This window comes from Ambystoma mexicanum, chromosome 8 (genome assembly GCF_040938575.1).
Source record: "Ambystoma mexicanum isolate Mex_15411 chromosome 8, UKY_AmexF1_1, whole genome shotgun sequence".
NCBI classification, from domain to species: domain Eukaryota; kingdom Metazoa; phylum Chordata; class Amphibia; order Caudata; family Ambystomatidae; genus Ambystoma; species Ambystoma mexicanum.
This window is the reverse complement of record NC_090929.1, coordinates 1,187,407,915-1,187,420,698: the sequence shown is the minus strand read 5'-3', so window position 1 is coordinate 1,187,420,698 and position 12,784 is coordinate 1,187,407,915. Positions and strand designations below refer to the sequence as shown.

At 45.4% G+C, this 12,784-nt stretch overlaps 1 protein-coding gene across 2 annotated transcripts in view; it reads left to right on the top strand.

The window, feature by feature from the left end:
- Window positions 1-12,784, top strand: part of LOC138472877 (lysosomal acid lipase/cholesteryl ester hydrolase-like) — a 661,393-nt gene that overhangs the window by 409,735 nt on the left and 238,874 nt on the right. The gene's annotated exons all lie outside the window — the stretch shown is intronic.

The window sequence follows — 12,784 nt, the reverse complement described above, 5'->3', positions numbered from 1 at the left end:
AACATACAGTGGTTTTAAAGTTTCATTCATTTCTGAACTTGAGATGGATTAGTTCTTATTTGTAGAGTTTTCATTCAGTTCGATATTCAATAAAGGTGGATTGCATTCATAACACACTTTCAATTCGACCCGCTGGTTAATTATGATTCAGTTTGCTTTAAATTTAAAACCCAGCACTCAGAAACTTTCGAAAATGTGTTTCCCTAAACACGCGACCACTCTGAATTCTGGCATATTAAAGGAATACTTTGTATCAAACACTCACGCACCAGGTTTCTTACTTTTTAGAAACTCACCAGTCGTGTTCACAGCTTTCCCAGCAGCGCGGATCATACGGCCTATTGCTTCTAACATCAGGGGTCCAACTCCTGTGATGACCTCCTGACAAAGGGGAATGAGCACCTTGACCTCAAGGAAAAGGGACGGCCTCTCCACATGGCTCCCTTCACAATAATCTGTTAGTTTATTTATATAGTGCCTATACACAAATTGTTTCAAAGCACTTCAAGGCAAGGGAGGGAACAAGGGAAAAATACAATGACATTCTTATAGGCATTGAACAGTAAGGATGTGAAATTAACCATCGTACTCAGCCTGACGACATTTCAGATAGTGCAAGAGCTAAGACATAGATAAGGAAGCGAGGGGGAGAGTGGGAAGGAAATGGAAACAGACAGGTGACTACCGTACTAGGCCTGACAACATTTCTGGTAGAGCCGGAGAAAACAAAAGGTGAGGGAGAGGGGTGCAGAAAGGGAGGGGAGGAACAAAACAAGCAACTATCGTACTAGGCCTTACGATATTTCAGATAGTGTTGGAGGGGCTTGGGGGGAAACAAGTGAGGGGAGGTGGGATAAGACAGACGAGGTTGCTATCATACTAGGCCCAGGGACAATTCTGATGGAGTAAGTGCATTGAGGAAAGTAAGGGGAGGAGAGAGGAAAAGGGAGAAAGGGAGAGGATTGAATAGAGAGTAAGCAGTCAAAAAGAGTGGAGAAGCAAGAGGAGAGAGCAAATACAATTGCAGAAGTCAATAGTAACACCTAATGTTCCAAGCCAGGAAACAAGATGAAGATGAGAACAGCATGATTCAGGGCCACCATGAATACAAGATGCAAACGAAGTCCAGCATGAGAGTTAAAAAAGGGTGACGCACCGTGAATCAATGTAGTCCATAATAGTCAAATCGAGCATTGGCCACAAGGCGGTTATGGTGAAACCAGAATGTATCAGGACAGACTCATGCAGAAGTAGGCTGGAGGGGCCGGGGGGCAGGGTAGAAGAATCGAGCAAAACAGGCAAAACCTGTGTGCATGGCACGAAGGGGTGGGGGCACACGGAACACGGAATGCAAAAAGTATGGAGGAAAAAGGACATCCCTGTCTAGTTCCCCTACCCAAAAGGAATAACTCGGACAGTACGATTCGTGAGCACTCTCACTCCTGGGTTGGTGTACAAGAGTGGAATGCATCTTATGAAATGTAGTCCCAGCCCAAAACATTCCAGCACAGAGAATAGATATTGCCAGGAGACGGAGTTGAATACCTTTCCGTCGTCTAGCGCAGCTACTGCTGCCTTTGCCTTCGAGCATATCAGTGCCATCACCCCAAGTAGCCTACGGTGGTTGAGGGTGGTGGACATCATTAAGATAAAGCCTGACTGGTCCGGTTGTACCATTCCAGGCATACTAGGGAGAAGCCTAGTCGTGAGGATCTTTGTGAATATCTTCACATCCACGTTAATCAGTGAGAGGGGCCTATATGAGGACATGTCATGGAGGGGGCGGCATGGTTTCGCTAATACTGTGATTATGGCTTCTTGCATTGAATCCGGGAGTGAGCCCCGGTCCATGGACTCCTCCCATACATCCAGCAGTATGAGGGCTAACTCTTCATGAAACTGCTTATGCAGTTCAGTGCTCAGGACGTCAGTCCCAGTGGCTTTGTCTGATGCCAGGGCCTTGATAGCCTCTACTATCTCCTCCTTGGTAATTGGCACCTCCAACAGTGTTTTTGCCTCAGCTGGGAGCACAGGAAGCCCCAGCTCGCATAGAAATTCCCAAGTCTCCCCCATTTTTATTTCTTCCTCTCGGGTCACCACCTCGCCACGAGTGGTTTGGATACTGGCTATAGGGGTGCAGTAGTTTTCTGCCTTCAACATGTTTGCCAGGGATCTTCCCTCCTTGTCCCCCTCCCCATACCTGCATGCCCTAACTGGGGCAGCCACATATAACAACTCGCTGTCGGCCAGTTTATGGAATTTGCGTAACAATTTAATAATTTTTTCCCAAGGTGTCTCTGGAGTGCGAGCTACTGTAACTCTTTTCAAGGTCTCGCAGCTGGGACTTCACCTGGCTCTGTCCAGTCCAGACGGATTTAAGTAACCCAGTGGTTTTGGCTATAAGGATACCCCGGATCCAGACCGTAAAGGTTTCCCAGAGCATTGCATGGGTGTTGGCAGAACCCTTGTTTATGTTGAAAAACTCCTCAATTTCTATGTGTAGGTCTTCAGACACATTTGTGTCTTTAAGGGTAGCAGAGGGCATCCTCCAACGTTTAGCACGTGGGGGGACATCCCTTAGCTCAAGACACAAAGAGACTGGGGAATGATCAGAGAGTGTGCACAGGTGTATGTCACAGCTTAGCACCATGTGTGAGAGCGAGGTGGTCAGGAGCCAATAATCGATCCAGGATTCGGAGTCATGTACTGTAGAGTAATATGTATATTGTTTGTCTAGGGGATGTAGTGTTGTCCAAGAATCCATTAGAGGTAGCTGTATCAGTATCTGATGAAGTGTGCCAGCAGCCTTAGTGAGCACCCGTGGAGCTTCAGACGACCTGTCCAGTGTTGTGTCAAGAATCATATTAAAATATCCTCCCCAGAAAACCCATGTTCCATCAAACGGACTAAGCATATCAAGTATAGCCTGGTAAAATTCTGGGTCGTCCATATTGGGCCCGTATGTTTTCACAAAAACCACTGCGTGGTCAGCTATTTTCCCCCAAGCAAGCACATAGCGTCCCAATGGGTCTATTTTACTGTCCATGTAGCGGAAGCTCAGGGATGGGTGGACAAGTATGGAGTACCCTCCTGACTTGTGTGGAGTATTCGGTATAATACTGGAGCGGGCCCCACCTGGCGAGAAATTCTGTGTTCACTTTCTTTAACGCATGGATTTCCTGGAGCATCAAGATCTGTGGATTGTCACGTGCCACGTATGTGCCCACCTTTCTAGCCTTCCCTGGGTTATTAAGACACCTCGCGTTCCACGTTAATAACTTAATGTTTAGCCCTTTGCCCAAGTGTGTGTTATGTGCCATTCATAATGAACGTGTCCATTGTTGTCTGCGCTAGCATTACCAGTACTAGAGCATAACGACATGACCATTGATTATTAAACATTTAACTGCCCAAACTCTGACACCATCCCTCACCTGTACCTCCCTCCCTTCAGGTTTATGAGGGGGTGCCCATTGCCCACTCCGTTCCCACCCTCACCATCAACCCCAACCTGATGATGTTTCCCCCAAAACTTGTGGAACCTTCCGGAGGTGAACTTGTGGAACCTTCCGGAGGTGTGTATGCTGCAGCATCATGACCGCCCCAGCCGGGCGACCCCGATCCAGTTCTGACACACTTACATATCTGTGCCACCCAGTGACATTTCTCAACAACTAATGTAAAGGATATTACAGTTTGAAATGTTCGGTCCGCTGGATCCCTCCTCTCGTCGTGAGGTTGCGGGTTCATATTCTGATCTGCCCTTTGCTTGCGGGGTGGTAGTGGGATTGCCGCTGCAGGGGTCTCGAAGAAGTGCGCTCTGCCACCATTCTGTATTCACCTTTTGGCCGGGAATATCAGGGCATACAGGATTTGATGAAGTCTAAGATGCTGCTTCACATGTTCGTACGATCTTCTTTGGGTCTGAACACCCGCAGCGAAATTGGGGTAGATATGGATTTTGTTCCCCTGGTATTGTAGCGTGCCTTTCTCTCTGGACATTTTTAGGATCAAATCACGGTCCCTGTAGTTAAGCAGCCTGGCAATGATGGTAAGGGGGGAGTCCCATGTTTGGGCACAGGTGCCAGGGTGTGGTGTGCCCTCTCCACAAGGAAATGCTCAGAGAACCAGGATGTACCGAATATGGACTTTAGGATAGTTTTGATATGGACTTCCATAGGTGCTTTGCATAGGGATTCTGCGACACCGACTATCTGGATGTTGTTCCTCCTAGATCTGGACTCCAGGTCCTCGCACTTGCCCCGCATCTTGGAGCATTCTCCTTCCAGTTGTGCTATGTCATGGCTATACAGACCAATTGTGTCTTTGTTTGCGCTTATACTGGTTTCAGCTTCCGTCACTCGGGCACTCTCTTTGTCCAATCCCGCCTTGAGTGACACGATGTTGGCCACGATTTCGGCCACTTTGACATTTACAGATAGGAATTCATTTTGCATGGTGGCGAGTAGGTGGTCTTCTCTGGGTTGGCTGTGGATGTTGTTGGAGTATCTCCTGCTGTCGGTGTCTGGGAGCTCGCAACTGAATTCATCTGGCCCTTTTTCTTAGCACCGGAGCCCTTTGTCATCCTCAGCAAATTGGTGTGTGCCTGCTGGATTGGGGTTAGCGTGATATGGAGAGCAGTTCTATTCTACAGTTTGAATACTATCCAGGAGTTAGCCTTACTGTGCAATGGAGGCAATCCTTGTGTGTTCGAGCATTTGAGGAGTTGCTTGAGTTGTGTCAGGACATGCATGTCTCAAGTATTTATTCCAGTCAAGCTTGACATGTCTATGAGGCAGTTTCAAATGGTTCCTCAATAATTTTTAATGTACGGATTCCATCTGATCTATCGTGTTGCATACGGTATCACAATACTCACAGATATGGCGGTCAGCCTGGGTTGTTTAAAGTGTTCGAGTTGCTATGCCATGGAATGGGTCACCTTACACCATGATACGGATGAGCGAGTGGATTGTGTTCTCCCGTTTTCACAGAGCAGTTGGCTGGTATAGCAGACCAGCTTATTGTGGTTGCTTGTTACTATCAGCAACCACTATATTGTTTTAGAGTTATATGGCCCTTGGGTGTCGCAGAGGCTTTAGCAATTTTGTTCAGCGAAGGCCACTTTACCTAGTTAGCAGGGAGGCCAGCCCTGGTCATCTATTGTAGGGATTGTTTCCTGATTAGGGTTGATGACACCTGTTGCCGTGGAAATGTAGGGTGCATGGCAAGGGGCTAATCTCTGCCTCTGCCGTTGCCCGAATTGATGCCAGGGGCATTGCGGGATCTGGCCTATGCAACAAGTCAGCAGTGTACACACGGATGAATGCTGCTCCTTACCCGCGTAGTTTGTGGTGACCCACTAAGCAATGCTGAGAGAGGGTGCATGTCCAGCACCGTGTGTAGCCTGAGTTGCAATAGTGCGCTCAAGATGGAGGTGTGCAGGATAGTCTGTTTGTTGTGCACTTATATGGAGCAAACTCACCAAAGTGCTCCAATTTATTTGGATTGTCATGGATTTGCATGCCGCAATGTCTGGTAGTGCATCACACTCTCTCCAACCGAATCCAAGGTCGGATCATGCATCATCTCATAGCTGTATCAATAAGGTCGGGTAACGTCTGCTGCATTAATGGCATGTGTTCCTTGTTACGTTCACCATGGGGCCATGTGGCTGCAGCGTCTGCCGACACACCGGGGCTCTCTGCCGTATTGTAAACTGAGGCCGTCCCTCCTCTGATGGTATACCGGGGGCTATGTCCTCGCCAGGCTGAGGGATGCCGACAGTTGGTGCATTGTAGGACTCAGGCCGGGGAACGATGCTGCCTTAAATGGGTGCTCACCTCCAGGTTTCGTGCCTCTCGGCAGAGTTTTGGGAGCCGGCAGGGGTGGGTTGATCCCCTCTTTCCAATCGATGTTGACAGCGGCTCCGAAGGTGCCAGCCGAGGGTTCCACCCAAGGTTCCCCAGCCGGTTCATCTCGATCGCCTTCAAGCCTGCTGGTGTGGCCCGGCGGGCTGGTGTCCGGAGTTCTGTTATTCACCGTTGGGCCACACTAAGATCGGAGATAGCACCTGAGGTGGCGTCTGGGTTATGCCAGTTTGAGTCGTGGTACAGTCACAGATCGGCGCCGGCTCGGCGCCGGCTCGGCGCCGCACACTGCAGCACCGCCAATGGTGTTACTCGGGGCTTCAATGGGTTCGGCGTGGCAGCCTTTCTTCCCGCAGTCAGTTTCGCGCCCATGGGTTGTTAGAGCTGCGGCCACTGTTACTGGTCAATGTGTAGAATGTGCCCTGGGCAGATCTTGCCAGCGACGTTTACTGGCTCGAGGTCCGCACCACCACAGTGACAGCACGCAATTGAACAGAGTAGTCCATGCAGTCAAGATGCGTGCCTCCTCCCTCTCGGCCTTCTTTTCTTGGCTCCACCTGCAGTGTAGATTGGTTATGTCCTGGTACTCACAGATGAACTTCGTCTCGCGCTGTTCCCGCTCTATCTTCCAAACAGGATTACTCTGCCATATTAGAGCGGATTTCTCTGGGATTTTGGTGTAATTTTCTCCAAACCTTCCCGATCATTTATTTCGGAAAATTTTATCACTGGTTGGCTTCTGTACGGATTAATTTAGAGACAGGATCTGGTCAGGATCGGAGCGCCACAATCAGGTGGCCAATCACGACGGCACAACGAATCCACCTTCGGATCCAACTAGACCTAGAAAAAGAAGAGAGGAAATTCCAGAGTAACACCGCACTGGATAATGCCAAAGAAAAATTGAAAGAAATTAACAAATTTTGGATCAATTTATGTCTGATACACTAGAGAAAAAACATAAAAAACTAGCCAAAGATATAAATGAGTTTAAACTGGAAAAGGTGTATCCATATCTGGCTCCCGAATTCAAAGAAAACAAGGAGAAAGAGAGAGCGCAAAGTAATGCAGGCTCGGCAAGACAAAGAAGAAGATGGGTTAAGTTCTCTGATACCTCCAGCTCAGGGTCAGGTTCAGGAGATTCTAATCAGCCAACCAGACCTTACCCCCAACAGAGACCTCCATACTTTCAACACCAGATGCCTTTTTTAGGCAGAAGGGGTCCCGGCAACATGTTCTGGGGCCCCCCACCCATGCAAATGTACCCCCAGTGGCAGCCGCTAGGACGCCGCCACAACCGACGACGCTAGCTAATAGTGACACCTTGCCAATCTTTAACCTCTCTGACTACAATCTTTCAAACGAAGAAACAGCCGTCCTTGGTAGAGGGCTTTCATATGTATCTACCAATCCCACCAATTGGTTCACATTGTAAAATGAGCTCCAAAGTTTTTTTTCGCAAAATCCGTCTGAAAACCTTTTTTCAAGACTCTGAGCCTCCCAACATGGAAGATAGCACAGGCTTGAAACCTAAATCTACTTTCTGCCCAAGTGACAATGAGACTAAACCAGCTCTCATCACTTTTGAGAAATGCGTCATACAGGAGATTAAAAAACTCCAGAAGAAACAAAAACCACTCCGTCACAACCTCTCAAATGGAGAACAGCAAGCCCTCAGGCAACTATCATCGAACAACAACATTGTCATCAAGAAAGCTGACAAAGGCGGCGGTATAGTAATACAAAGTTTGAGCCAATACAAAGGGATGGTCGCTATACTTCTTGAAGATGAAAACAACTACAGAAAACTAAGTCAAGATCCAACTCAGGCTATCCAACGAGAAATCTCCACCAGTACCAGATACGCCAGAGAACAAAACTGGATCACACAGGACGAAGAAACATTCCTTAACACCTCTGAAGGAAGAATTCCAGCTTTTTATGCACTTCCTAAAATCCACAAAGATGCCACCAATCGTTTCAGGATGTGATTCCATCTTGGAACCCCTCTGTAAATTCATAGACTTCTTCCTCAAGCCTTTGTGCCAACTCACACCGACATACCTTAAAGATACCATGTCAACTATTAACATCTTTGAAGATCTTTTTTTGACAACAGCCATGACACCCTTGTCACACTGGATATTAAAGCCCTCTATACTAGCATTCCTCAAACAGCAGCTCTGGAATGCATAAGACACCACCTCACTCACCACATGGAGCAAAGCAGAGTCCCTGTCAACTTTATTCTGGAACTTTTGGAAATTGCTTTAACAAAAAAAAAAATCACTTTTGAAGAAACATTCTACTTACAGATCAGTGGCACCGCCATGGGAGCAGCATTTGCTCCTAGTCTTGCCATCATTTTTATGGCAGAATATGAAGCTTCCTTTGTACTCAATCAACAGAACCCATTCTTTGATAAAATCCTTCATTGGCACAGATACATTGATGACATTGTGTTTGTCTGGAGAGGTACTATACCAGACCTCACCATATTCCTCACATGGCTGAACACTCAAGTAGCAGAAATTCAACTCACCCTCAACTACAGCCGGACAACTATCAATTTCCTGGACTTAACAATCTCTCCAGATGACAACAGGCTTCAATGCACACTATACCGGAAAGAAACTGACCGCAACACATTGCTCCATTTCAACAGCAACCACCCACAAAGTCTGAGAACCAATCTACCATTTGGACAATTTCTCAGAGTCCGCAGGAGTTGCTCAGCAACGCGACAGTATCACCAGCATGCATCTCACCTTGAAAGCAAACTCGTGGAACGAGGTTACCCCAAAAAACTGGTCAAAAACACCTGCAAAAGAGTACTATGCATCCCTCGGGAAACATTGCTTCAACCCAAGGATCACGATACACCAGAAGACTATCACCTGTGTGACTACCTTCGGACCAGACACAAATAAAAAATCATTAAACAATTCTGGCCACTGGTACACCAAAACCTTCCAGATGAACCTATACCCAGGATGGCACTGAAAAGGTCTAAAAATCTCAGCGAGTGGCTCACACATGCTTGTCTGCCTATGAAATCTACCAGAACAGGATTGTGGGACCTCAGAACACCAACAAGCCACCACCCTTGTGGCAATTGTACAGCCTGCAAATATACAAGTAAAATCAAATCCTTCAAAATTGAAGGTAAGGACTGGATGCTTAGGCAATTTACCAACTGTAAAACCCCTAACGTGGTATATGCCATTGAATGCCCATGCGGTTTATGGTATGTAGGCCAAACGACAAGACCAGTACACAAACGCATCGGAGAACATCGCTCTAAAATAAGATGCCGCTCAACTTCAGCACCACTGGTCTCCCACTATGTGGAATTCAAACACACCCAGGAACAGTTGAAATGGTGGGTCCTTGATAAAATCCAATACACCTCAAACATCAAAAATGCTCTTAATTACAAAGAAGCGTGGTAGATGTTTAAACTGCACACAATTGAACATGGGCTGAATGATGCCCCAGCATCAGAAAACTATTAGAACTGTACTTCTTTCCCCCCCTTCTCACCCATTAACCCCTCCCACCCCCGAGTACTTTGTCTCTATCCACATTTGGGATAGTTCCCAAATTAGACCTTGCCCATAAAGCTTCTCTCATACTGTTACATGTTCCATCCTAGAGCGCGGCTCAGCCCAGGCCCCCCGCTCCTGCCCTATTTACCCCTTTTGCCTTTAGCACACAGTAAAATACTGAGTAATTGTCATGCGCACTCAAGACACTTTACTATCAGGCTCGTATATACATATAGCCTGGCAAACTTGTACAGTACCTCTGATACCTGTACTACACGTCCGGACCTTCTGCCCGAGCTGCCTTCTCTCGGCCGGGCTTTTCTCGTAACGTGGGGCTTACAACTTTGTTGCTGATCGCTGTACGCAGGCGCGAGGAGACTAGTGGCTTTTCAATAGGGATTCTACTTACACTGTCCCTCAGCCACTAACTCCCCACACATGAGCAGCCCCTGTCCTGCTCCCTTGGTTGGCGCACATACTGCTCCTTAGCACAGGCGCACATCCATATATTCCTGCCCAGCGTTCTTGCAGGCTGGACGCACCTTCGCGGTAGTCAGCAGCACTCAAGGCAGCTGCATCCACGGACTACATGTAAGTAAGTTGCTCTCCCTTAGGGGTCCCACTCTGGTTAGCCCCAACACTATACTGGTGGTTAACTCTTTGCCCGCTAGTAGCTTGCTCAATACAGCATTTCGCCTTCTCTTTAGATGCACCATACAATGAAGGTTTTTCGGGCTCCATGACCGTCCTTCCAGACACACGGACCCTTCCAAGCTCAAGTCCCACGCCTATCCGCCTCCAACTGAGCTGGTTTACCATAGGTATGTTACATTTTTGATACTATTAGATATCTATGCCCAGTGCACATGCATTCTAGTGGATCTGCAATAGCACTGTGTAAACTTTGTTTTTCCTCTTTGCCCATTCCCAAGGCATGCCACTGACATAGCCCTGTTTTTGGTCATTATAGGATACAAACAGCTACTATCCTCAACGCCATAACAAGGTACATCATACACCGCGAGACTGGATCCCTTTCCACACGATCCAGATCAAGCTTTGTCCTTCACTCCTTGCTCTCCCCAGCCCGGACATATCCCAGGTCAGTTGTTTTAATCCCTTCTTTTAGACCAGAATACACCTTTACATGTGCATTCTATGGTTGCTCTTTTTAACTGTTGCCCAGATTGTTTTTGCTGCGGTTACACTCTCCCGTGCTTGTAATTTATCTAAATTCCATCCCCTTTCTTTACACATTATTGTAGGCCTCCACCATCCTCTTGGCCCAGAAGAAGGCCGGTATCTCTAAGGCCGAAACGTCACTGTAGCAAGCTTCTGCCTGCCTCCAGTTAAACATCAGGGATTTTTCTCTTCCCGATGTTGACCAAGGATTGGCCACTACTTCACTGATGTGCAAAGACTTCAACACAAAACATCAGAACCTGGCTTGCTTAAACTAAACTGCATGAAGCCAGACTGTGCACTTTCTAAATAATACCACACTTTGTGATAAGTGTGTTTTTTTTGCTCTCTTGTTTGTTTGTTGTTGTTCTCTTCCCCCTGACCTCAATGTCATGTACATAATGGCGCCCACAGAACACAATGCACTTTACTTTTTGTGAGCATTTTATGGTTGGGTGAATTGAAATACATTCTGATGCCACACATACTGATTCCATTAGATAATATTGTAGCTCTGTCAGTAGATTACAGGAGCAATATCAATGTATAGATTTATGCTGAAAAAAAAGTTACGCTTTATGTACTAGGAACAAACTCTCTTCTGCAGACAGGTTCATGCATAAGAGTTATCCTTCTAACTAAAATACAAATGTTGGTCATAGTTCTAAACACAGAACCTCTGTTTTTCTTCCAAATGGACAATCCTAGTGTTTAACATTGTCTGCCATCTCGTTGCTTTATACACCATGGTAAAATGTAGCATAAAGAGTTTGCTTTGCCTAAAGATGTGTATATGATTTCCTTTTAAATCACATGTAAATAAACACATGTTCCCTGATTAAAAAGGGCGTATAAAGAATGATTTAATCTGCTTTGTTATTTACAGATAAATGCGAGTTCATGTTTAAGTTCCTGCAGGTTTGGAATAGGGTGATCACTTCTAAACATCACTACAGTTCCCTCTAAATACAACATTCTACATTTTAAGAATGGTTTAACTTTGAACGGCGGCAACCACCCCCCTTGTTATACAATTCGTGCATGCGCAACAGTCCCCCCGACTTACAGTATTTTTGACAAAATAGAGGCAGTTGACATTTTTTTCATAACTCTTCTTATATCAAAAGCACGTTTATTAGAGATGAAACCCAACGCGTTTAGCGGCACAAGTCTCTTCATTGAGAAAAGGACAGTATTTACAATTTGTTTTGAAACCACTAAGGAAATATAAGTAACTTATATTTAAACTAAATCAAATTTGAGCAATAAAATCACCTCATATCATTGAGATTTAACACATCAATGCGATACTGTGGATGGAAATAGTCACAAAACCTCTATCAAAATATATGTTTTGGGCTGTTTTAGGGAAAAAATAAAAGGACAGTTTTGAAATACTCGATAAAGGAAAAGCACCAAAAAATAAAGTAAGATGTAAAAATAATGTGTAGACAAACCTGTTCTATATAAGTGGGTCCACAAGGCCCAGAAAAAAACCAATGTAGAACTTATCAACCATTAGAGTCAGGTCCTGTGATACCTGAATTTCTTTGTTAATAGTATTGTATCGTACATTCAAAATCTAAGTCTTTCCTATTATTGGTAATTACATGAAATCCAATGATAATAAAAATATTTAAAAATTAGGAGATTCGATTATTTGTAAGTATGGGTTTACAATGGGTCCAATCATGAGATTGCGGAGTGAAAGTGGTTCTTGAAAATGGAAAATGTTTTGAAGGCGAGTCCAAATCTTAGACCAAAAGGAATGCACACATTTACAGTTGTATATTAAAAGATAGAAATCAGCATTAGGAGTATGACAAGACCAACATTTATTAGATGTATTATTAGATGCTTTGGAAGGAGTGAGAAAGGCACAATGGAGAGAGAAGAAATTGGCTTGAGTGAGATTGTCAGCAATTGAAGGGGAGTAATACAGTTTCCAGATATCGGTCCACATGTCTGATGAGGGTTTAAAATTCCATTTTAATTCCCATTGCCTGATTAAAGTGGTATTAAATACGTTTCTATTATATGATTAATTTAAAAAGGAGTACAAATTGTCCACTTTAATGGAAGGTTTGTATAACATTGATATTAATAATGGAGAGGAGGATTTTTGAGTGAGAGTAGGTACAGATTTGGGGGCTGATTTATGGAATTTGTGCGCCGAAGAACGGG